We start from the raw sequence: 27,299 nt of genomic DNA, 5'->3' as shown, positions 1-27,299 counted from the left end.
CCTATTTCAAACCTCTTTCAGTTCAGTCCTGTAACCTGGCAATTTGGTGGCTAGCAAAAAGGCTGGAGTACATCCAACTGTATTTTAAAGGCTTGCTTTCCCTCTGCCAGGCTCACGTTGACTCAGCTAGCAGTAGCCCAACCCCTGAAGGGAATTTGGAATGGGATAACTTACGCTGGCTTAACTTCAGTTACCCTTAAATTCAATGGCCTCCTATACTTAGGATTGCCATTTTAAGCTTGAACATAGATAAGGCATAAGCCAAAAGGACAAACAAGCCAGGCCAGACAAGTGTAATATACAAGTCTATTTTAGGATCAAGCCCCAGTTCTGGAGGGGAGGGAGAAACAAAAGCACAAAACCTCAGGGCAAGAAAGCTGGTGCACTTTGGATAGCCACGCCTTCCACCATTTCACAGGCAACAATAGGGGCACTCCTGTGAATGTGCGGGCAGAGCTAGGGCGGAGTATGACAGCTCAACAGAGTGGGAGTATGTACAATCCAGAGTCAGATGTGCCAAGAGCAGGGAGCAGGTGACAGAGGACAAAAGCAGCAAGGCACCTTGCACTCTGCACCACAAATCAAATACATATAAAAAGCATAGGTATGAAGAAGCTGTCTCAATTAGGGTTGGAATCTGCTTGTTGTTACCAGTTTGATTGCATTCCATTGAACTGGAAGGCAGTTGCATCCCATGTTTGTTTTCCCACTAACTTCTCCTTTTACTGTTTTTTGTCCCTCCTGAAAAATAACAATACTTGTATCATTTTTTCTAACAATATATTCCTTTCAGAAAGGAAAGCAGCTTTCTGTCTGCCTGCCCAGTGCCCACTCACCCAATCCTTCCCCCTTCGCCTGTTCCTCCTCCTCATCCTAAGTGGTACTGGATCCTTTCCCCCCTCCTCCCAACTTTGAAGAAAGCAAGAGAATCAGGTCAATTTCACATCAGCAAAACAAAGAGCAGGCTTGTCAATTTCACCTATGCTATGCTAGCTCCTTAAGCACTGCCGAAACCAAATTCAAAATTAATGAAATCCTCGCCCATTCCTAGCCTCAATGCTCTCAATGTTCTTTTTGAGGTTGCCAGGTACTAAACAAATTCTCTTTACTTGCTTTTAAAAAAAACAGGCAGCACTATGAAGTGTGGGGGGGGGGGGAGATGGATGTCTTTTCCTTTAGGAAGTAACCAAGGTGATTACACCAGGTATCACCCAGTAAGTGTTTTGTCGCATAATGATTAGCAGCATTGATATTACTCCAATCTCAAGGAAATCCCCCTGAATCTGGCAACTTACCTTGACACCTGCATACATGCTTGTGAACCAACCCAACGACCTCCACTTAACAGTCTCACACTGACTCAGCACCTCTTTCATTACTACAGCCACCACCAACCAATCTCCTCCCACCACAACACATACACACACAATCCAACTTGATCTTCTAATGGATTCCTCTAGTAATTGCAATAGTATGATTCCTAGCCAAGCTGTTAATGATAAGACAACTGGGCAAACAACAGCACAACAGCCAGCAAGAAGAAGCACATTCCTGAGGCCTTTTCAAGCTGACTGCAGCTAGGCAGAGCTTCCATTCATCACAGTGACCATTAAAAAAAGACGAGGAAAAAATCCAACCATTCATAGGTGTGAAAGATTCACAAGAGGAATGATGAAAGCTGCTTCAGGAGTTACCTTTTCCTACAGTCACTGATTTCCATTATTTCCCACTGCTCGCATCAGCTGCCCCATCCATGTAGCTGAAGTACTAAACATACTTGCATCACAATATGACTGTGATTTCCTGCATAGGCATTAGTTAATATATGAAGCAGCCCAAAGGAAACAGAAGCCTGGGTTAATACTAGCAAATTTTAAAATGTGTTTGTGGGACAGTTCCAGGAAAAACAAGAGCCAAGGCCAAGGGGTTGGTCTTCCAGCTGTTATTTTTAGCTTGTACACCTTAGCACTGGTATAGAGAACCTTCAGCCCTCAAGAAATGTTGCTGAATTACAATTCCCATCATCCCTGGCCACTGGCCATGCTTACTGAGGTGGATAGGAGTTGTGGCTCAGCAACATCTGGAGGACCAAAGGTTCCTTACACCTGCTGTAGGTGAATATGCAGTTTTCACGCTGAGCTGCTCTTGGTCCACCAAAATCTGCTGAGGGATTTGTGCTGGGCTAGACAGGTACCGAAATGTTTGAATCCAAGACTTGGCAGCCTTATAAACAAAGGCTACTAGCAGGAGGGAGGGAAGGAGTGTATTGAAAAAAAATTGAGGGATAATGTAAAGGGGACAAATGCCAGGCCTAACTGAACTTAGCTATCCAGCCTATCTGTACAAAGTTTAGAGTCGGTAGGAGACAGGATCAGAGAGACCTGCCATAACTGAGATACACTTAAGCAATGACTTTCTCCCCCACCCCTCTTCCACCTCCAAATTTCAACATTTGTCAACTTTTTAGAAAAACTAGTGGGGTTGTGCTGAAATTAAGTTTGGCCTTCTTCAAGGCCTTCAAGGAGTTCCAAGCCAGATGGCAAGCTATTCAGATTCTGATCTAGACAGTCAGGGTTTTTTTGTGCAGACTTAAAGACTCTGTATGCTTAATGGGTGATACAGCTAACACTATGTTCTAATAATGTATTTTCATAAAGAGATGGGCTAGAAAACAAGTGGGATACTTTCTACATTTCTACAAGAGGGCCTGAAGGCAGGAAAGTTACCTTCAAAAAAAGACCATAATTACGTATCATTTTCTAGGGCTGTTACTTAATGATTCCAGTGCAGCCAAGGCAGCTATTAACTAGCCCTAGATAATTATCTGTAATGATGGTCTTATTTGCTTAGGTATAGAAGAAAGAAGGGGGCTTATTTGGAAACTGCAGTATTTGTGAATCCTTGGTTTATCAACATATTGGTCATTCTTTTCCTGTAGCGCCATTTATTTTAAGAGCAGGCACAGGGAACATGGGTCAAATTAGGCCCACCAGGGGTCCTATTTAGTCTGAGGCAGTCCCTAAGCCACACTCACCTGCCCCAAACCTGATATCGTATGACATCAGCTGTAGAGCAGTTAAAGACATGGCTGCAAAGGAACAATCAGGAGCCTTAAAGTGCTCTCTCAATTGCTTCGTGACAAGCAGGGCTTGCACTCAGCGCCTTTTAACAGCAAACCCAACTGGGACTGATTCCACTTGGAAGCTCTCAAGCAGAGCCAATCCCTTCTAGAGGTGGGACTTCCAACCAGTGCTGATCAGCTGATGGGCACTGACTGCATGCCTCACTGGGATTGGCAGTACTTGCGAGATCCCATTTGGGAGCTCCTGAGTACAACCAAACCCTGCCAAAAGCAAGACCCACTTTCAGCAGGAATCTTCCTTTGCAGCCCAGCTTGAGTTAAAAAAGGTTGCTTTGCAGGGATTTATTTCTTGATTTTATTTATAACCCGCCCTTCCTCCCAAAGCAGCTCAGGGCTTCAAACCATGCCTGCAAAGGAAGAAAGAACTGGGAGTGTACTTAGAGCCATGGTATCATTGTGATGTCAGGCAAAAGAGAGGTGGGCAGCCCTACCCACCTGTCAAAGTGCCCCATGGGGTGTAGGGGAGTCTATCAATGGCTATTATCCACGACAGCTAAACAGAACCTCCATGTTCAGAAGCAGTGCACTTCTACATACCAGTTGCAGGCAGGGGAAGTGGGAGCAGGCAGGGGAAGGTTGTTGTCTTAATAACTCACTTGCACCCTTCCTCAAAGAAGCTGGCTAGCTGCTGTTTGGAACAGGATGCTGGACTGGATGGACCCTTCGTCTGATCCAGAAGGGCTCTTATGTTCACATTAGGCTTTTGTGCTTACATTAGCCGAGTCTACCTGTTGCATTCCCTCAGACTAAACAGCAATAACTGAGGAAAACTTATTTCTAGCCCAGTCTTCATATCCACAAACATACACAAAATAAACTTCAGAAACAGAACCATTTGTCTCTCAAGAGGAACCTGGCACTGTGGGGCTATAATTCTGGACTGCTGATTTTCCTTTCTCTAGTCTATGCCGTTCTTAAGGACCCAATACAACTTCTGCTATACTTCCAGAATATCGGCACAGGGAAATTCAGAGGGGTTCCATTTCATCAGATATTCGAGATCAATTCAAACACGGTGCAATACAGTCTTCCTTGTGCCTCTGTGCCACCTTGCTTTTGTGTAGCAACTAGCTTGTTTGAGCCTCCACTGCCCTTTGCACAGTTTAATACTGAGGCACTTTCAGAGAACAACATACCCACAATCAATGTTAAAATTTGAGATGGTTCATTTACATGAGAGGACTAAACTAGAGCTCTTCCTGAATATTTGAATCAGCCTTTATCTTTGGGTCCAGAAAGGGACACACCTCCCATTCTACTGACCACCACTGCTTTATATACCTTGCATAAAGATCCCCTCCATGAGGTCTCTAGAACTCAGAGGGAGAGGAATCCTTCACTCTATGCTGACCTTTGGCAGAAGCAACAGGTGTCTCCCATTCTGTGGCTAGCTTCTGTAGAAGTCCAGTATGAAGAGAGAGCAGAGCCAGCCTAAACGGTAAGCAGGGTGATTGATGCTCCCCTATATCAAGCGGCAAAGTCTGTGTTCATTGTGGCTCTAACAAGAAAAATTAGCCTGCAAAAGAGAAACTAGAATGAGATGGCTGATAGGGGAATTCTGGGGACGTACATTCAGTTATTCTGACCAGTTGCCAGAAAGGCTGGATGATGGGTTCAATTCCGATGATGACGTCCCCGCCCTTCTCTCCCAGCTGCACTTGCCAGATCAGTCATCACTGGGGACCTGGTGAGTGCATTTGTGGACTTCCGGGTACAAGCACAGAGTGTGATATGGAGTACAGACAGAAAGGGAGAAATGAGTAAAATATAAAAGACCAATGGTGACGTACAAAGATTTATGGAGCAGAGAAGGGAAAGGAGGAGTTAATAGAGTGGCTCACAAAGAGTGAGCCAGCACTGAAATAAAATGGCTTCTTCATAGTTAATGCAGCAATAACATCCTCTTAATTTCATAATAGTGCAAAAGTGGCCCTCAGAATTTTCTGAGTTGTAGAGCAGGATCCACGTAATCCTCCATTCTAGTTTATCATACAGCCAAAAGTGGCTATATACTGTAGCCAGCATGGATTTTTCACATTCCGTAATGTTAAATTGAAAATATCCCCCCATGCCATTCTGCTGCATCCCATAAGCTCATTTCAAAACAAAATCTTACAAAGCTTATAGTCCTGAACTCCGAAACGCTTGCTTAACAACCCTCTCAATTTTCATGGAGATACACAAAACAGTCAGAGAGAATCAAGACTTCAAAGTGTAAAGATAGAGAAAAACCAGACCACTTTTGGACTTTTTTCTGTCAGTGGTCTCATAATTTGCTGAAATTAATTAAAAATCAGCCATGTTCACAGAGTACATGTAATCCTATTACTGACCTTGCCCCATACTGACCTTCATCTTCTGCAGTTTAAAAGTTTTTAAAATGCATGGCTGATTTTTAATTAATCTAAGAAATTTAACATGGCTCCTGCTGGGAGAAAGGGCAGGATATAAATAAAATAATAAAATAAATAAATAAGCATTGGAGTCTATGATAGCGCAGGCATGCTCAGTAAGAACCAACTGTCAGTGTTCTAAAAGCCAGATTCACAGCTGTTTGACTTGGTTAAGCAGGGGGCCACACCAGAAATTTTTCCACTTTAAATAGTCAAGGCTTCCCCCAAAGAATCCTGGGAAGTGTAGTTAGTAAAGGGTGCTGAGGAGTTTTTAGGAGACTCCTATTCCCTTGACAGAGCTTCAGTGGCCAGAGTGGTTTAACAGTTAGTTCTCTTCACGGAGAATTCTGGGGATTGGATACATGCACTATAGTGTGCTTCCCTCTCCCTTCTTGGACATTTAAAGGGCAGACGCTGGAGTGGTACTGAGGGCAGACCATGCCAGATTAGGGGAACATGGGATAGATGCTTAGTACCCATCCCGTGTTCCGGGTCTGTCCAAAACCAGACGAGAACTGGGGGATGCAGGATTCCTACCGACCTTCGACTGTTGTTGTGTAATGCCAGGTCTGTAGTACAAAAAAATCACACATCCATGATATAATCTTGGATGGACAGGCAGGCCTGGCATGTATTACGGAGACCTGGTTGGATGAGGCCTCAGCTCCCATTCTTGAGGCCATGTGTCCACCGGGTTTCCGTTATGCACAACAGCAGAGGGTGGGAAGGCGGGGAGGGGGTGTGGCAGTCATCTATCGGGAGTCTTTAGTTTTTACCAGACCTCCTCTACATAGGACTAAGTTTGTTGATTGCATGTACTGGAGGTTGGGCCCAAAGGGCAGTTTAGGGATCCTGCTGGTGTACCGCCCACCCCGCTGCACGGCAGACTCCCTGGCCGAGGTGCTAGAGGTGGTCTTGGCTGTGCGGGCGTTGTCCCCAGAATTATTAGTGCTGGGTGACTTCAACATGCATGCCGAGACCACTCTCACTGGGGCCCCTCGGGATTTCCTGGAAACCATGGCTTCCTGGGAACTGCACCTTAGTAACACTGGGCCCACCCATGTAGCCGGTCATGCTCTCGACCTTATGTTTGTCCTGAGGGGGGAGGGGAGTGATCTGAAGATGGGGGCGGTTTCTTCCACCCCTGTGTCATGGTCAGATCACTACCTGGTAAACAGACTTCTCGATGCCTCACACCCTCCGCAGGGGTAAAGGACCTATTAGAATGGTTCGCCCCAGACGCCTGATGGATCCAGAAGGATTCCTGACTGCGCTTGGGGAATTGGAACCTGCTGAAGGCCGCTCGGTTGACACCCTGGTGCTGGAGTGGAATGAAGGGATCACCAGGGCCCTGGACCGGGTGGCACCGAAACGTCCTCTCCCCCTGAACAGAACTCAGTTAGCACCGTGGTATACACCACGGTTGCGTAATCTGAGACAGGAGGTGAGACGACTAGAGCGCCGGTGGCAGAAATCCCGTTCCGAAGATGTCCGGACACAGGTTAGAGCAGCAGTAACTGCCTACCAAGTGGCAATAAAGGCAGAAAAGAAGTTCTTTGCTGCCTCTATTGCGTCAGCAGAGTGCTGTCCCAGGAGGTTGTTCCAAGTGGTCTGAAGCCTGGTCGGTCCAGTTGCCCAGGAACCCTTGGAACAGTCTAAGGCCTCCTGTGACAAGTTAGCAAAGCACTTTGCTGACAAAATCGAACATTTGCGGAGCTCGATTCCGTACGCTGTGGATGCAGTGAATGAAACAGAGTTGGCCGGTTGCAAGCCAGTCGAATGGGATCGGTTTCGGCCTCTCCCTTTTGAGGATGTGGACAAGGTGCTCTCGACTGTGAAGCCTACCCCCTGTCTAAATGATCCTTGCCCATCATGGCTCCTTGTGAGCTGCAAAGAGAAACTGGGTGAGGGGTTTAAGGCGGTGGTCAATGCATCCTTGAAGGAGGGTGTAATGCCATTAGCCCTCAAGGAAGCAATTGTAAAGCCCATCTTAAAGAAGTCCTCCTTGGATCCCCAGGTTTTGAATAACTTTCGCCCAATTTCGAATTTACCATTTTTGGGCAAGGTCATTGAGCGAGTGGTGGCTAATCAGTTGTCGACACACTTGGATGAAACGGATTATTTGGATCCATACCAATCGGGTTTCAGGAATGGACATGGAACTGAAACAGCCTTGGTCGCTCTGGTGGATGATATGAGGAGGGCATTAGATAGGGGAGAATTCACCTTTCTTGTCCTCCTCAATCTCTCAGCGGCTTTTGATACTGTTGACCACAGTATCCTTCTACAGCGCCTGGAGGGATTGGGAATAGGAGGCACTGTATTACGGTGGTTCCATTCCTTTCCCTCCGATAGGCATCAACAAGTAGCATTGGGAGAGGAGGTTTCAGACCCTTGGCCTCTCAATTGTGGTGTGCCACAGGGCTCTATCCTCTCTCCCATGCTATTTAATATCTATATGAAGCCGCTGGGGACAATCATTAGGAGATTTGGGCTGCAGTGTCACTAATATGCGGATGACACTCAGCTCTATCTCTCGTTTAAAGCTTCGCTAGAGTTGGCTGTGGAGACCATGTCCAAGTGCCTGGAATCCGTGAGTGGATGGATGGGAAGGAACAGGTTGAAGCTGAATCCTGATAAGACTGAGGTACTACTTGTGGGAGACAAGGGTAGGTTGGGTGATGTTGACCTGATGTTCAATGGGGTGAGATTACCCCTAAAGGACCAGGTCCGCAGCCTTGGGGTTGTTCTTGATTCCAAGCTGTCCATGGAGGCTCAGATCTCAGCAGTGAGCCAGGCAGCTTGGTATCAATTACACCTCATTCGTAGGCTGCAACCCTACCTGCCTGTTCATCAGCTCCCACTAGTAGTACATGCCCTGGTCACCTCTCGTTTAGACTACTGTAATGCGCTCTACGTGGGGTTACCCTTGAAAACGGTCCGGAAATTGCAACTTATACAAAATGCTGCAGCTCGACTACCCACAAATTGTCGCCGCCGGGAACACATCACCCCAGTGTTGTTCGATCTGCACTGGCTTCCAGTTATTTTCCGGGCTCAATTCAAGGTGTTGGTATTAACCTTTAAATCCCTATACGGTTTCAGCCCAGTTTACCTGATGGAGTGCCTCCAGCGCCACCAATTATGCCGCCCGACAAGATCAGCCACTCAGGACCTTCTCTCAGTCCCACCAACTAAAACAGCTAGGTTGGTGGGGACTAGAGAGAGGGCATTTTCAGTGGCGGCCCCCACTCTCTGGAACTCCCTCCCATACGATCTTCGGCATGCCCCTTCCCTGAACGTATTCCGCAAAGCCTTGAAGACCTGGCTCTTCAGACAGGCCTTTGGGACTTCCGGGGAGGGTTAATTTTTAGCACAAATTGCCTATTACTCTGAACTGTTACTATTTTACTGTTATATTGTATTTTATTTGTATTTTATTGTGATGCATTTTGCAATTGAATTGTACGTCGCCTAGAGTGGCCATAGGCCAGATAGGCGACACACAAATTAAATTATTATTATTATTATTATTATTATTATCTTTTTTTTTTTTTCAATAATTTTTATTCAGATTTTCATAAAACATACAAGACAAAATCATAAAACATTCAAAGACAAAAAACAAAATCAAAAATAGTTAAACAAAAAGAAAAAAAGAAAAGAAGAAAAAAAAAAAAAAAACAAAAATAAAAAATAAAGAGTAAAATATTGACTTCCCATTTGTCAAAGATCAAATCAGTTATAAGTCTATAATATATAGCAATCCTGTCTCTTAAGTCATATTATAAAATCACTTTCCTCCAGTAGTTATCTTACTTAATCATCAAATCTCATAAACATTACTTTATTCTTTCCACAAAAAGTCAAAGAGAGGTTTCAATTCTTTAAGAAATATATCTATCAATTTTTTTTTCCAGATAAGCATATCGATTAATCCATCTCATTACTAATTATGATAATCTTATTGTCATAACCATAGTCAAAATAAACATTTCAATTAATCCATCACATCAGAATCTGTTAGGTTCAGTAATTTCAGTAGCCATTGTTCTATTATCTCTATTAGTTCCATTTTCCATCTTCCATCTTCAGTAGTCTTGTTAAGTCCAGTAATTTCAATATCCAATCTTCCATTATCAGTATTCCATAATAATCTTGCTGTCAAAGCCATAGTCATATAATAAGAGTCTGATGGGAATTACCTCTATCCCAAATATTTTCTTGCCATCCATTCTGAATAAGTTGCTGAAATACTGCTGTAAAATCATATCTCTGTTCTTTTTTTCAAAATACACTGGGTCATCTCTTAAAAGTTTTTCCATTGTCACATGGCTGCAGTTAATTCCATAGATTTTCTCTATATTGGGCTCCATCACATCATTCCAGTCCAGAAGATAATCCATGCCATTGATAACTTTATCTCTAGAATCTTCATTAATTTCTTCAGAGATAACATTGAGTTCCAAACAATAGATTTTATTTCTAAAGTCCATAGACTCCAAATCTTGTTCCTGTTCCACGTTTGTTCCAATCTCCGGGATCTCCTCTCTCACAGGGACCCCTATTCCAGTCTCCAGGGTCTCCTCTCTCACAGGGACCCCTATTCCAATCTCCGGGGTCTCCTCTCTCACAGGGACCCCTTCCAGGGTCACCTCTCTCACAGGGACCCTTATATCTTTAATCTCCTGCTTCATTTTACTCAATTCAATTTTCGTTATCTCAATCTCATTCATTATTCTCTGAAACATAGTTATTTCCAGATTCTCAGCCACTTTCTTAATTGCCATTTTAAAAGAAAAATATAGGAAAACCACTTCTTATTTCAGCAACAATTGGGTTAATACTCCAAACTTGGTGACATCACAGTATAAACAGAGCAGACAGCCTTATCTCTCCAATAGTTAAGTAAACAAAATGCAGTTCCCAGGATCGAAGCAATTAATGGCAATCGTCAAGAAACAGATTCGTCAAAATAAAATAGACCAAAAAGAGAGTAGTCTCCAAACAGTATAATATTTTTCAAAATAAAAATCTGGAATAGAAATCCCTCTTCTGTGTGTATCTTTAGAATGCAAATCCAGGACAGCTTTTTGCAACAAAAACAGAGATAAGCTATTAATTAGTGCGTAGCAGAGAGAAGTTACGGCTCCCCAGTGAGATGTCAAAAACCGATCAATCTGGCAAATCTCTTTTAAACAGCAACAATTTAAGTCAAGTAAAAGAAAAATATAGAAAGAAGGGTGCTTGCCTGTTAGTGCGTTCTCTCTTAAAAGATAAGATGAACGTTCGCTTTAACAGATAGAGCTTGCTGTTGAAAATCCGTCCCACCTTCGTCGGCTGGACCTCGTCCCATAAATTAATGAGATCTGGTCGTCCCAACAAAAATAGGCTTTGAGGTTAATCTCTTCGTTTCTCCCTACCCGGGAGAAGTTTAATCAGTCAAAAAAAAAAGAAAAAACTGACTGATATATCTGAATAAGCTTCTTTTGAGGCAGGAGCCCGTCTCAAAAGCAGGCACAGGCTAAGTCACCCTTCCCGGAAGTCCATTATTATTATTATTATCAAAGAAAGCTTCCAACAAACCAAAGCAACCGTCTTCAAGCCTCAGTGATTACAGAAATCATATCTGGAGTGAACCTGTGGAGTACAGGAGCACACAATGCCCGTGCAGCCCACAGAAATTTGAGAGGGATATGGTGGAGGCCTTTGCCTGCATGAACTTGCTCTAAGCATCTAGAAGAGGCAGAGGAAAGGTCTTTTAAATGCGGAGATGGCATCAATGTTTCAAGGTGAGAGTGCTGCCAAGGGTTTCAGCTTGCAGCTTCTAGGATCACTTTCTCTAATCCCAGTTGTTTATAGTCAGCTGTTAGGAGTTGAAGAAGTGTGGCCTGTTTTCAGTCCAGTTCTCCATGAACTCCACACCCCACAGTGGGTGGTATTGGCACTCTGAGTGACTTCCAGAATGTAGTGCTGCTGCTATAGAGAAACTGATTAATGTTACATTCATTCATACCAGCCCTCTTTGTTATGACAGATCTGCTGGGTGGAATACCCTAGTCGGCTGCTTCCAAGAGCTACCATATGCTGATTGTTAGGATATAAAGGGCTCCCTGCAAATGTCCATTAGCAACTGTTTGAGGCAGAAACTTTTCCCAGCTTCACTACCTACAACTGTAGATTCAGAGGACGGGGGGGAGTTGAGTCTGGGTCTTCATAAAGCAGAGGTCCAGCTCTTCCTGGCCTGTACCACCAAAATGAAGGCAAGAAGTTCCTGTGTTTTTATACACCAGGAAATTCTGTGCAAAAGAAAGTGAAGGAATTGAGAAGAGAACCAAGTTGAAACTCCCTCTCCCTGATCCATTATCTTTCTAAAGATCAGGTGACTTATGATATGGGAGAGCGTTCACACACGCAACCCTCTACCTGCAGGCCCAAAGGGCTGCACCATATGGACTTTTGGAACATTTCGTGTGAATCTCTGTAGAAATGTAGAACATTTGGGCCTTGATTAAAAAAAACTTGGAAAAACTAGCACTCAGTGCTCACTAGGAGTGTTGGGAGAAAACCAGGTGGCACGATTTTTTGTTTCCCTTTAACTCCAGACCAGACAGCCAAACCAGCCTCTGCTTTTTGTCAGGAAACACAGAAGCCAGAGTACATCGTGTGGGCAAACTATGTTTGCTCCTTTTCCCTGAGCCTGTCACGTTCCTTGCCTTAACCAAGAAATACTACAGTGCGTGGCTTTCTCTGGTTTTAAGCAAAAAAATTCTAACAGGCAGCTACTGCAAAAATCTTACCCGACAGATGCCCAAGCCAGAAAATATGTATATAACAGTGAACAATTACATCATAAACCATTTCAGTAAATTTTATATAGTTTCCAAAGACAGCAGAATCTAGTTTAGCAGTGCAAACAGCTGCCTGCAGGGCTTGCTCTGTGGCAATGTTCCAGGTTGGTACAGTAGGGCCCCGCTTACCGGCGTTCCGTTTTGCGGCATTCCGCTCATGCAGTGGCTTTCAATTCAGGGAAATTCCCCATTTTAAAGCCGATTTTGCGCTTTTACAGCGTTTTGCAACATTTTCACGCGACACAGCCCATTATACTCAATGGGTTCCGCTTTATGGCGATTTCCGCTTTACGGCAGGGGCCTGGTCCCTAACCCACCATATTAGCAGGGCCCTACTGTATACATTCAGGATTATATTATACAAAGTGTAGTGGGAGGGGCTGCTTGGGAGGGAGGCAAAACTAAAGTAACAAGGTTGTTGCTAGTAGAAGTGCACTAGATGAACTGTAGAAATTGCAGGGGTGTTTGTATAGTCTCAGTTCAGATCACGGCATGGTTACTTGCATCTCAAAACATTACCACACATGTGAGGAAGACCTCTTATTTCTAGCACCTGCAGAAGTGTCTAGAGTTGCAATTGTGTTCAGTGAGATTATAAGCAGCCCATTTATATGAAAGATTGTAATCAAAATCCCCCCCACCCCCAAAAAACTGGAGCTCAACTACACAAGTCTCTGTTCATCTCAATTGTTTTGGGGTTTTTTAAAAAAAGTTTATTCAATAAATTTACACTCTGCTCTTTCAGACAGACAAAAAAATACAAATAAAATATAATAGCTGAACATTTCCATGGATCCCCTGCTGTGATGCCAAATGATTTTTCTGACCACCCAAGACCCCACAAAATTTGTCCTTTAAGAATAGATCACAAGTTGACCATGCCCACATTTACACTTTGGCCACACTCATTTTGATATGCAGCCCCAATGCACCCCTTGGTTCAAAAAACAATTTTTTTTCCAGACCAGACCAAACTTTCATTGTATATGACCAAAGGGTTTTGTAAAGACTAAAACAAGCTCAGATATATGATACAACAGATAAAACTTGCAAATACAAATACCAATACTATTTATACTAATACTATAAAGTATAGTAAGTAAAAGCTAAAATCAAGGATTAAAAAACAAAGGACAAAAATTAAGGAAAAATCCCACAAGCAACACATTCATCATTGAATCACTGAAACCCAGTTCTTATAATTTCGTAATTTGATGTAACACAATTAAGATAGGCGTCTATCTAAAGAGTTTTCCAAGTTTTTTAGTAGTTAGGTATAGTATTATGGACCCCAAAATGTGACCTCACTCTCCATCTGCCAGCATCTTTGTGCATTTATTGGCTTCCATAGGCTGAGTACATGCATGCACACACTTGCCTTTTTTTATTCACTGTAGAGTACTCTGACTTGTGTAAACTCTAATGTCTAAAGTCTAATGACAAAGGACGCTCTGTAAAATTAACAGATGTCAATGTACACAATGTCAACGTACACATTTGTCAACAAGTATAGATCAATGGACCCTTCCCCAAAAGGACTGTAACTACAATTACTACTTCCTGACATCTCACTCCAACATATGTTGTAGTGTGGCTTCCAACAGCCAATTGTCTTTTAAAAACTCTGCAAACATGAGTTGGCTATATAAAAGCTCCTCCCCTCTAATGCAAGCCAGGAAATCCTGCAAAGATAACTTACTGTATCAGTCATTCAGCCCCAGAAGGGAATGGCTATCACCAAATAGCTCAAATAATAATAATAATAATAATAATAATAATAAACTTTATTTCTACCCCGCCCTTTTTCCAATAGGACTCAGAGCGGCTTACAACTAAAAACAACACACCATTAAAACATATGAAGTATATTATTAAAAAAGAATTAAACTATGAGAAAAATTAAAACCATAAAATATAGGTTGAAAACAGCGGACAATTTAAAATAATAAAATCATATAATGTAATCACCAAACCTATGACACTTAATCCTGGTTGTTCTCTATCCCAAATGCCCGTTGAAATAAAACAGTCTTTACTTGTCGCCGGAAAGACGGCAAGGAGGGAGCTGATCGCATCTCACTCGGAAGGGAGTTCCACAGCCTAGGGGTGGCCACCGAAAAGGCCCTATCTCGTGTCCGCATCATATGTACTTGCGAAGGTGTGGGGAACACAAGAAGGGCCTCACCTGAAGATCTCAAATCCCGGACAGGTTCATGTAGGGAGATACAATCAGTCAAATAGTCTGGACCTGAACCATATAGGGCTTTGTAGGTCAAAACCAGCACTTTGAATTGTGACCGGAAACAAATTGGCAGCCAGTGGAGCTGTTGTAACAGGGGAGTTGTATGGTCCCTGTAACCAGCCCCGGTTAGCACTCTGGCTGCAGCTCTTTGTACCAATTTAAGTTTCCGAACAGTCTTCAAAGGCAGCCCCACGTAAAGCGCGTTATAGTAGTCTAAGCGGGATGTAACCAAGGCATGCATCACCCTAGTCAGATCAGGTAGCTCCAGGAACAGGCGCAGCTGGCGCACCAGTTTTAATTGGGCAAATGCGCTCCTGGATACAGCAGCAATCTGGGCCTCCAAATTCAAAGCTGAGTCCAGGAGTACACCCAAACTGCGAAACTGAGACTTCAGGGGGAGTGCGACCCCATCCAGCACCGGTTGAATCCCTATTCCCTGATCTGCCCTCCGACTGACCAGGAGTACCTCTGTTTTGTCAGGATTTAATCTCAACTTGTTTGCCCTCATCCAGTCCATCACTGATGCCAGACACTGATTTAGGGCCTGTACGGCTTCCTTGGCTTCAGGTGGAAAAGAGAAATAGAGTTGAGTGTCATCAGCATACTGATGGCACCGAACCCCAAAACCCCGGACAACCTCTCCCAGCGGTTTCATGTAGATGTTAAATAACATGGGGGACAAAACTGAACCCTGAGGGACCCCATAGGTGAATGGCCAAGGGGTCGAGCAGGAGTCCCCCAGTACCACCTTCTGGGTTCGGTCCTCCAGGAAGGATTGGAGCCACTGTAACACAGTGCCCCCAAGTCCCATCTCAGCAAGGCGGCCCAGAAGGATACCATGATCGATGGTATCGAAAGCCGCTGAGAGGTCCAGTAGAACCAACAGATACACACTCCCCCTGTCCAGTTCTCTGCGAAGGTCATCCACCAAGGCGACCAAAGCCGTCTCTGTCCCATAGCCAGGCCTGAAACCAGATTGAAATGGATCCAGATAATCTGTATCATCCAGGAATCTCTGGAGATGGGCGACCACCACACGCTCTATTATCTTGCTTAAAAATGGAATATTGGAGACTGGCCGGTAGTTACCTAGTAAAGAGGGATCCAGGGAGGGCTTTTTCAGCAGTGGTCTTATAACTGCCTCCTTTAAGCATGATGGAATTCTGCCTTGTTGTAGAGAGGCATTAACTATTCCCCTGACTCAATCGACCACTCCCCCTCTGGTACTTTTAATGAGCCAGGAAGGGCAAGGGTCCAGTACACACGTGGTGGCACGCGCCGCTCCAAGGATCTTGTCCACATCCTCGGGTAGAACAAGTTGAAAAGAATCCATTTTAATTAGACAAACAGGCGCCGAAGTTATATCCTCAGAGACTGTATCAATTTTAGCGTCCAAGTCACAGCGAATCTGAGCGACTTTGTCCGCAAAGTGCCGTGCAAATTCTTGACAGCGGTCTGCTGAGTGGTCAGAATTACCCTCACGGGGGCTGGAACTTAAAAGCCCCCTAACCACTCGAAACAGTTCCGCTGGACGGCTCCCAGCAGACGCAATGGAGGCCGAGAAGAAAGATTTCTTCTTAGCCCGTACTGCCTCGGAGTAGGCCTTCAAATAGGCTCTAGCCCGAGATCGATCAGCTTCGCTCCGAGTCTTCCGCCAACGTCACTCTAGTCCCCGTCTGACACGCTTCAACACCACCAGCTCCTTGGAAAACCACGGAGCTGGTTTGGCTCCACTCCGAAAGAGGGGACGCTCGGGAGCGATCATGTCCACCACCCTGGTCATTTCTCTATTCCAGAGATCAACCAGGGCTTTGACAGGATCACCTGCCAAGGTGACAGGAAAATCTCCAAGAGCCATCAGGAAACCATCCGGATCCATGAGCCTCTTGGGACGGACCATTCTAATCGGTCCCCCACCCCTGCAGAGGCTCTGAGTCCCAGTGAGTCTAAACCCGACCAGGTAGTGATCTGTCCATGACAACGGAACCACCGCAAGTTCTTCCACACCAAGATCACCATCATCCCAACCAACACAGAAAACAAGGTCGAGGGTGTGACCAGCAACATGAGTGGGGCCAGATAATACTTGGGACAGACCCATGATTGTCATGGAGGCCATGAAGTCCTGAGCCACTCCCAACAGAGCAGTCTCAGCGTGGATGTTGAAGTCACCCAATACCACAAGCCGAGGGAACTCCAACACCAACCCCGAGACTACCCCGGCTAGCTCAGGTAGGGAGACTGTGGAGCAGCGGGGTGGGCGGTACACCAACAGAATCCCTATTCTGTCCTGGCCACCTAACTTCACGTACACACACTTGAACCCTGAGAACTGTGCGAGAGGGCACCTGGTCAGGGGAATGGTGTCACGATAGACCACTGCGACCCCACCTCCCTGTCCCCCAGGTCTCGGCTGCTGTTGTACTGAAAAACCAGGTGGACAAAGCTGGGAGAGATTAACCCCCCCAGGTTCATCTAACCAGGTTTCCGTAATACAGGCCAGGTCAGCATGCTCATCGAGGACCAAATCCTGGCACATGTTTTCTTCCCCCTTCAATAGGCCTCATATCCCAGTAATTCCACTCTTATTTCCTGAATCAATCAAGCTTCACTTAGAGCTGCTATATTATTCTTATGTTTAATACAACACTTGCCTGAGACCAGACATCTGATGCTCCTTGTATCTGAACAGAATCTACTATTGGCATATATTGTTGTAGTCCTCTTCCCCTTCTCCCTTGGTGGGGCACTTCACAAGCATTATGCATAAAATCTGCAGATCAACCATCCAGTTTTATTTTCTAGAAGTCTGGTAAAGCCTGGAGCCACTATAAATAGAAGCTGAAGGTGCAGCAAAGAAGGGAATATCTATTTATTTCACACATTTTTACAAATTTTATGTCTTCCAATGCTGTGTTTTATTTGCTTAGTCGTATAAATACCTAACATATGCAGGTATTTTGCAGAGCAGTACTGAGTGTTCTGCATACAGTTGTCATAAAAAACCCCAAAACTTTCACAGTTGAAGAGTTTGGAAACACATGGGAAGTGTTAGGGAGGGAAGGAAGACAGTGGGGGGATGTGAACAGGGTTTCTTTGATAAGATGTTCTGATGCACAAGTTCCTTGCCCTTATTGCCTTCTCCAGTTCTAAACACAAGGCTCCTCTCTCTTCTGGCCCTGTACCATTTCATAGTTTGGGAAAAGAATGATGCAATCTTGCAAAGATGCCAAGCAAGTAGCTCTTCAGGCTCTTAAACATGGAATGCCAGCACCTAAGAATCCAAACCATTCCTCCCCACTTGTCTACAGGACTAGCTACAAATATTTGGTCCTGGCTCCCAAAAAATGAATTTTTACCAGACCTACATGTTTGCAAACATTGAAAATGGATAAGGAGGAGGTATAATGAAACTTTCTTCTTCTAATGAAGAAAGTTTCCAACTTAGCAAAAGATGCACATGGCAAGAGAAGAAATTCAATTCAGTTTGCATTTAAAGCCGCATTTATCAAATTTGCACTTTCCAAAACAATATGAAAAGTGAAACACAGCCGTCCTTCCAAATTCACACTTATCTGAATTTTGTGATGCAGTTCTCCAACCCAGCAATGTTTACAAAAATACATTATATTAGGGGAAAGTGTGCACAAGACGAATAAATTGACGAAATTGATGAGAAATGGCTTGCAAAAATGTGTACATTTGTCAAAACTGCATACAAACATATATTTATTAGGAGTAATTCATACTAAAATGCTGAAGAATTTTCATGAGGATTTAAAAAAAATAACATTCACAAATTGCTGCAGAAATGTGGTAAACTGAATTTATGGTGAGAAAAATAAGAAAGGGAGAGAAGCGAAATTGACAGATCAATCCATCCCTACCTTGCAACTGTGTTAGACATTACTGGCCACAGAGAACTCACAGCACAGGCCATTCTCACCTTCCACTAAATCAACTGTGCTCGCATTCCCCGTTGGCACACAACTGGGTTCATACGTAACACTATTTTAGCACTGGACCACCAAGTCTGTGATCAGAGGGAATGATAAATGAACTTAAAAACAAAAAAAGGAATTGCGGAGATTATTGGTTTTAGTGTGTGTTTTATTGTTGTGTTCTGCAGCAGGCTTTATTTTGCATTTTATTTATGTTCTGGAATTAAAAAAGGATTCACCAGATTGTACTTCTTCACACTTACAAAAGAACTCATATTTTTCTCACCCCTGGGGAAAAAAACCCTTGTCATAATAAAAAGAACAAGATTTTGAGGAATCTTGGGATATAGAAGAGGATATAACTACCTCAAATATCTTGAAATTGTGTTAAATATAAAAATAAATAAAATTGTATTAACTAGTTATTTAGAATTGCCAATAAATCTCAAGTTGCATGTATTTGCCACTAGGAGAAAGTGTCTGCCATTGTTCAGGAATGCTAAGAAACCAAAAAAAATCTGGACAGATTTGAAATCAGGACAGTTTTGAAAGGTTCAGTCCACCATCATAATTCACATGACATCCAAGTGTGTCCAGACACAGACAACAAAAACCTGCCTCTTCATCTCAGAAACCATTATGCACGTTTGGGGTACAATAATTTACATTTGGTTAAAATTAGTCGTTTTGAAAGGTTCAGTATGCCATCTTGATTTAAATTGACATCCAACTATATTCAAATGTAGACAAAAGCCAACTCCTTGATCTCAGGAACCATTGTGCAAAATTTGGTTACGGTATCTTAAGAAGTGCACAGAGAACAGAGAAAGAGAACTTTCCAATATATATAGTAAATTCTAGACCTCTATTGATAGAGGATGGTGATGTGTGAATTCCTTCAAGCTGGACTAGGAATGGGACTGGCAATGATAAACAACATTAGAGAACTTCCCCCATCCGGGGCTTCAAACTTGCTCATAACTACTGGTCCCCTCACTCAGAGGCTGCAGCCTTCCTAGCTCCTCGAATGCTGCAAAGGCCACACTGCTGGCACTAGGAGCCCTGGAAAGAGAAAGACCAACCTCCCTTGCTGCCACCACAAGCACAGGAGCTGCCACTGAGGAAGTCAGGGACTCCAGTTCCCATCAGTCCCAGCCAATGGTCGGGGAACATTGGAGCTGTAATCCAACAATGTCTAGAGGGCCACAGGGTTCCCCATCCTTACAGCAAGTAGAAAAGGAGAGAAGAGTTTTAGTACGAGTGGCTAAGGTTAAAATCTGAGTTGGAGATAATGTTCATCTTTGCGCCAAAACTAAGATTCAATGATAACCAATAATTTCTGGAAGCTAGATTACTGTACAGCCCACTTTGGTGCAGGGAACTATTTCTAGACAGCCATTCTATGTATTCTACAGACAAATTATGTGGAACTCTAATAGCACTGAAAAATTTCAAAAAATGACAAAGAGAAAAGAAAACATCTCCATATACTGATATTATAAATTGCTGCAATGCTATGGCCATGTGGGAGTGGGGGGGGGAAAGACTGATTGTTCCGATAAAGAGTGTCTTCTGCGCTCGGAGAAGTTATCTGAACAGGCACAGTACAAGCCTGGTCCCGCCAGTCCCAGGGCAATACGGGAATAAACGGGAAAACAACGCAACAGCCAGGGAGAGGACTGGAGACAGAGAGCTCATACACAGAATGGTGATGGGTGAAACTATCATTCTGAGTCATGTTGTGCCAGGAATGAGCTGGTGCTCACAGATGTGGTGCAGTGACATTTTCAGAAGATAAATTTTACAGCCTTCAATCAACAACAAATGTAATGAAAGCTAAGAAATGGCATACTGCAACTCACAAAGATATAAGGATTACTTTAAAAGGTGCTCAAATACCAACCCAGTCTCATTCACTATGCCAAACTATGGAGCAGCCAGTGAATACAGTGCTATTGTTTCCAACATAAGCAATGCTTTTTAAGGCAGACAAAGGAAGTTTGCCACTATTGGGCATGTTCAGAAGGTTGAAAAAATTCACCCCACCCACCCAAAGCAATACATCTACATTGAGGTTAGATTACATCACAATTTACAATGTAATCCTAACTATATCTACTCAGATGTAAGTCTTATTGAATTCAATGGGGCTCATTCCCAAGTAAGTGGGGATAAGACTGTTGTCTTAATGTTGAAATGTCCAGGAGGGAGAGGACATCGTAAGCTTTCAAGTTCTGTTCTATTGAGGGCCAAGAAAAACTACAAAAGCAGGGTTGTATCCAACGCCTCTGTTCCACTCACTTAATACACTTCCACTTGTGCAACAAAACTTACCCCTCCTCGCCTCTAAAGCCCTTCATACACCCTCAATCCACAGTTGGGAGACCCTCTGGAGCAGATTTGGGGGAGGCGCTGGGAGAGGAAGGGGAAGTCCCATTGTGGGATTAGAACACCGCTCACGTAGTGTCGGATACAACCCACAGTTTAAAATTTAATTAAAGATTGCGACAGGAAGAAGGTGGGAGCTGAATAAATGAGTTATGAAAACAGAAAGAAGAGGATTCCAAACTGGGAGACCCTGAAGATGCAAAAATGCCTCTCAGTTTTATGTTCTCTCTACGCTGCAATCTTTGGAGACAGTCACTGCAGGTATCTCTGGTAACGTGACTGTGTGAAACTGCTATCAGCAGTTATCATGTAATCACAGGTCACCATCTCTTAAAGAATTAAGAGCTAACCTAAAAGAGCAGCAAAGCTATCACATAATTCCAACAGATGAACTCATCCATGGAACAGGGGCAAAGGTTAACTCTTTCACTCCTATCGAAAGGATGCACTGTAATAATATGAAACTTCACACATAAGAATACCAGGAAAAAATAAATAGGGAAAATAATTGACAAGTTTGGTACTACGGGAATGAAATGAGCGACATCTTTTCTGTTCTGTGGGACTACAATAGGTTAGAGTAAGAAACAGGTCCAACAAATTGGATCTCTTGCTACTGTGGGGAAAACCCATCTGCCTGTTCAGGCCTGAGACTGCCATTATCGTAACAGAAACACAGTGGTATTTCAAATGCAGCACTGTCACATAACTGATGCATACCCTGCCCTTTTTCCTAATGTTCAATGCTGCTGACACTTAGAGACTGTGGTAGGAGAGAAAGAGGCACCAAGAGAGAGACACACTCTTGGGCAGGTATTAACCCGGTTCAGCACCATGGTGGCTGATCACAACACTTTATTCCTATCCTGGAGGACACTTAGATGGTCACCATGGAGTAGAGATGGGATCCGCTGGCCAGTGCCAGTTCACAAGCATTCTGTCAACTTAACAGAATCAATTCAAGTTCATTCTGTATCCCCTGAAAATGGACTGCCTTCAAGTCGATCCCAACTTATGGCTACCCTATGAATAGGGTTTTCATGGTAAGCGGTATTCAAAGGAGGTTTACCATTGCCTCCCTCTGAGGCTAGTCCTCCCCAGCTGGCTAGGGCCTGCTCAGCTTGCCACAGTTACACAAGCCAGCCCCTTCCTTGTCTGACACTGCCAGCTGGGGGGCAACTGGGCTCCTTGGGACTATGCAGCTTGCCCACGGCTGCACAGGTGGCAGGGCACATAACCCGAGCCACTCCCTGTGGGGGTGATCTTTAGTTGGCCCTTGACACTCAGGAGACATGAGCGGGGATTTGAACTCACAGACTCTGGACTCCCAGCCAGGCTCTCCTCCCCACTGTGCTATACCCAGCTGTTCCTGTTTCCCCTAGCTGCTGCTTTTCCTGACTCGTTTTTTTTTCCTGCATGGAAAAATTATCAATACTGATATCAATATTTTTAAAGGAAATATGGGTATTTTGAAGGAGATATTGATAAATTATCATTCTTACAATCAACGTTTTAGAGGTGTTCTTTTTTAAAAAGTTCAAAAAAGAAACAGAAGTTTGTTGCGTTAAAATCCAATCCTCAGCGATTGAAAATAAGTGAATAAATGGAAATTTGGGATCAAATCCGAATTGGGCAGAACTCTAGCACATCTCTACTATGGAGCAGCAGTTTCACACTTCGTATGAGCAAGTGACTTTTGGCAAAGTGCATGGCCAACCTACAGACAAAACCATTCAAAATGAAGCACAACTGGTGACTTCATGTAAGGGGTACTGAGTTCAGCCAAAGACTAACCATGCCCACCCTAATTCCACACCCGCACACATCAAAAATAAGTCTTTCTTTTTCAGCTCAGGAGAGAAGCAGTGTGGCATTAGGCTAAACAAAAGAATTCACAAGCCCTCATGACCTCTGTTATAAGTTTTCTCTTACACAAACACCAATAAAAATCCAGTGACATGGGCAGCCAGGGGAGCACTGCTGTATTCTCCCACGGAGCATAAATCATGCTTGCGGTTCCATTCCACCAAAGTCCAGTGGCTACATTGCCTTTTCATCCCAAAAATAGTGTTTCCTTTTTGCTTATCTTAAACTAAAACACACACACAGAGGAATCTCAAGCTGTAAAAACCAGCTTTGAGAGGCTTGGAGTCCTTTCAGTTTCACTGGAAACCCTTTTTGTTTAGCAGTTGCTTAATTTTCTACTCCTTGTAACCAACCCTCTCAGGTCACTAGATTTCAAGGGATTTTTTTCCCCTTTGCATTTTATTGCTTTTTTCTTTTTAAAAACTTTTAACAAAACATTGTCAACCTTAAAATCAAATAAAATGGATGAGAATTATCACTGTTGTGTGCATGTGGACAAGCCTATTTTGATAAATAATACATGATCTGCAGTACATAATAAACTGCACAAAAGAAAAGGAACTGCAGACTTGAAAAACCTGTTGAGTTAAGTGAAGCCTTTGGTTTAAGGCATCTGTTTGGCTTTCTTTTTAACGCACATCTCCGTTCAATACCGAGATATCTGAATAAAATGCAGTACGCATTTTCAAGACACAATTATGTGTTTCAAGTTTAACACACTACTTCAATCACAATTTCAAGAGGGAAGATGAATCTCTACCTTCTACAATCAGTATGTGTTCACATTTGGCATTCTTTTGTCCACACACCTCTAGATCTACGGGGAGATATCAGGAAACCCTGATAAATCAAAGAATATCATGGCAAACTTCACATTACACTGAACTGTGTAGCATGCAGCTACACCTTCATTTTTTTTAATTACAGGTGTGGGGGAATGCAGTGCCTATCTTCCCCCCCCCCAACTACGACTGGAACAAAAGCCTTAGAAAAAAGGTTTCCAGTGGCATTAATGGGTTAATAGCCACAAAAGCTATCTTTGGTCAAAGGCTAATAGCCATAATGTGGTGGGATTTTTGTTCTGATCAGAGCTAGGGAGGAGAGAAGCTTCTTTTCCGCAAGCACTCCATTTTCAGTAACTATGCTACCCTCATGCCTCTAATTAAAGAGAAATGAGAAAAGACATAGCTACATAGCTATGTCAGTGTAATGTGTAGTTTGGCCCAGGGCCATGGAGTCGGTATGTCAAACCTTCGACTCCGACTCCTCTATTTTTCTACTGTCCGACTCTGACTCCAACTCCTTCATAAATGGCATGTATATTAATTTTTCTACTGACTCTGACTCCTTCATAAATGGCAAATGTATATTAATGTATTAATATTAATAAATTAATATTAATATTAATATATTAACTTTATTTTGAAGTCGGAGTCACATTTCTACTGACTCAAACTCCACCCAAAATTGCTTCCAACTCCGACTCCACAACTCCGACTCCACAGCCCTGGTTTGGCCCTCAATGCTGAGTTTTTGGGAGACAATCTGGACGAAACATGGCCACACAGTGTGAATTTGACTTTATACCATACTGCTCTATATGGCACAAATGTATAAATTGTATCTAACTGCACGAGGGCTTATAAACCAAAGGCAAACAGATTCATTCCCTGTTTGGTAAAGTGTAAATACAGGTTAAGCTTTTTTTAAAAAAATCTTGATTAAACGGAACTACGAAAACAATTTTGATTTCATTATTAATTTGCAACCTGGTTACATGTTGCAAAAAAAAAAAGCAATTTAGAGTTTCTCTATTATGTAGAGATGGGTAATTACAAAACAAACCTGAAAGCCAAAAAAAAAAAAAAAAAGCAAGAAATTGAAAGTTGGATGAAAATGATTATAATTAAATTGTTGATTGCTTTCTTTAAAGTTGATTTTGTTGACAGAGCAGCCAACACCACTAGTTAACATACTTCAAAAATGTGTTTGTAAAGCTTTCCAATAATAAGATAAAGTTACATATATGCCTAATGTTAGGAAGAAATGCAGCGGGTCTGGCATAGTTTCAGGGTTAGGGCAATGGCCTGGGGCACAGATCAAGATGCAGGGCCCACATCCTCATGATCTGTCTTTGAAGCTCTGTAGCAACAGGCATCTCCTTGCCTGCAACAGTGACTTTACATAAGTAATCTGGCCAGCCAGAAAAGTGACCTCTGTTTGTTGTTCCTCAGCAGGCAGGCATCAGTTTGCTTCTCTGCTCCCAGTTCACATGGCCTCTATTCCAAATTCCAATTCTAGGACAAACGTCACCAGAGAAAGAAAGGCACTTCACAGAGACGTGCCTAGCATTTCACTAAAGAAGGTTAAGCAGACTCTGCTGCTTTTGACAATTATCTAATTCTACCCTGATTTTTTATATGGATACAGGATGTAGTAATTTGCCCAGCAAATATTTAAAGGACACATATTAAAGCAACTGTTATTGTAACTCATTTTAGAAGGCCTGAATGAGCAATGTGACATTCTTGCAGAAAGATAATATACCACGCTAGCCCCCATCCCCTTTACGAGCTTCCCAACTTATTTTCTTTCCACCTCCTTGGGGTAACCCGAGTACATCAGTAACACTGTAAATGCAGACGTTGCTGTAAATGTACAGTCAATTGGAGGATTTAAGAACACAACATATCTGATAAAAAACAATGAATCAGGTACAAACTGTTTGCATTCTCTCGGTAGAATATGGATACTGCACAGTAAAGCCAGATGTGGGGAAAATTTGGTGTGCCGAAAACACCCTTCAGCTGTTGCTGAACTACAACTCTCATCATCCCTGGCTGTTGGCTATGCTTGCTAGGGCTGATGGGAGTTGTAGTTCAACAATATCTGCAGGGCCAAAGGTTCCCCACTCCTGTAGTGTGCTATAAAGTAAATACAGTAGGGCCCCGCTTTTCGGCGTTCTGCTTCTTGGCGTTACGCTAATACAGTGGTTTTCACCAGCAAGCAAACAAACACATTGAAAAGGAAAAAGACAGACACACACACACACCCCCAGAACAACTGAGGGAAGCTGTGTGCGAGTTACGGAAGGCGTCAATTTGCCTAATTATTCCCTCATAGAAGGTGGGGGGGTTGTTTTCTTAAACACCCAATTTCCAAACCACATGATCAATTCAGGCTGTACAGCAAAGGGGGCAGCCTCAAAATTGGGCTGCAAAACACAACAAGCCCTCCCCATCACCCGAGACACTTCAGGGCACAGCTGTCACAAGAAAGGAAGCCGCCTTGTGATGACGACGTGTTTCATCAACTGCTCAACTAGCCAGAGGTTTGCACTTTTAAATCTGCACCATCCAAAACCGGCCTCTCGTTCTCCTGCCCCAAACGAGAGGAGCATGTGCCTATCATTGTTTAGATGAGGTCTGGATGGAGCTCAACAGTAGAAACTGTGCTGAGGCCAGTCCTGATAACAAAGGGGAAGGCTCAGTTTCCCTGAGCACGTGCTGAGTTCAGCCTCATCCTCCGCCCCCTTCTTCTCCTCCAGGAGTGGCAGCGTGCAGCGGGAAGCACACTAGGACCTGCACGTACGGGCCGGTGGGCGGGGCGGAGGTGTGTCGCTTTGGGCTCTGCTCTGCCTCCTGCTCCATCCCTTCCCCTTTTCCTGGGGGGCCGATGCACGGACGCTTTCAGTTTGGGCTGCTACGCTGCTCCTTCCGACAAAGGTGAGGCGTGTGAAGCGCAGCTCTGGAGCGAGGCACGATGGCAACGGCAAGGCGTGTCTTCCACCTCCAGCCACGCGGTGAGCACTGCACTCGCAGTGGCAGGAAGGAGCTGGCGAGCTGATGAAGCCAGCAAAGGGGCACCACGGCAGGCAGGGTCACTGGGCAGCTGTTGGGATTGCTGCTGCTGGCTTGCTGCTGGCTTGCAACTGGCCCGGGCGCCTTTGGAGCTGGGCTCGCTTGCTCTCTTTCAGTTATTATTAGTGGGGGGGGAAGGCTATGTTACACTTTTCAGCGCTTTTCGCATTTCGGCGGGGGTCTGGAACCTAACCCACCATATGAGTGGGGTCCTACTGTACATGGATTGCTACCAAGTGTTGCTTTTTCTTTCCCAGATCTTTTTCATGTTTAGTTGCATGTTTTCTCTCTCTTCCTCTGCCCCCATTCTCTCTCACATGCAAATGTTTTCACGATTTCCAGCATGAAAATCACAATTTTAACACTTTGTAAATTGTTTCTATGTAATCTCAGGCTGCGGCATCAAAATGTAACAAAAAACAATTCCAACTGGTTGACATAATCTGCAGTCAGAGCTTGCTAACATACTCCTAACTATAATGCTGCATTGCCAGATTGCTGGTATAAATCCATAGCCTTAAGTGGCTTCTGCACAGATGAGGTCATTTACACAATCAGTTTCTTTTTTCTTTTCTTTTTTAAAGGCATGAATCAGAAGTTAAGAGAGCAAATAACC

At 43.7% G+C, this 27,299-nt stretch overlaps 1 protein-coding gene across 4 annotated transcripts in view; it reads right to left on the bottom strand.

Moving 5' to 3' along the window:
• The window catches only part of MAP2K6 (mitogen-activated protein kinase kinase 6), a 109,643-nt gene that overhangs the window by 49,664 nt on the left and 32,680 nt on the right, over positions 1–27,299 (bottom strand). Inside the window, exon 1 of one of the 4 annotated variants that reach the window (XM_061615663.1) lies at positions 4,494–4,628. The exons of the other annotated variants lie outside the window; for them this stretch is intronic. The gene's annotated coding sequence lies outside the window, so the exon portion shown is untranslated. Of the gene's footprint in view, positions 1–4,493; positions 4,629–27,299 lie in introns of those variants that run through there. 4 annotated transcript variants of the gene reach the window in all.

Source organism: Rhineura floridana, chromosome 3 (genome assembly GCF_030035675.1).
Source record: "Rhineura floridana isolate rRhiFlo1 chromosome 3, rRhiFlo1.hap2, whole genome shotgun sequence".
Classification (NCBI taxonomy): domain Eukaryota; kingdom Metazoa; phylum Chordata; class Lepidosauria; order Squamata; family Rhineuridae; genus Rhineura; species Rhineura floridana.
The sequence above is the reverse complement of the archived record's forward strand: the minus strand, read 5'-3'. Positions and strand labels throughout refer to the sequence as shown.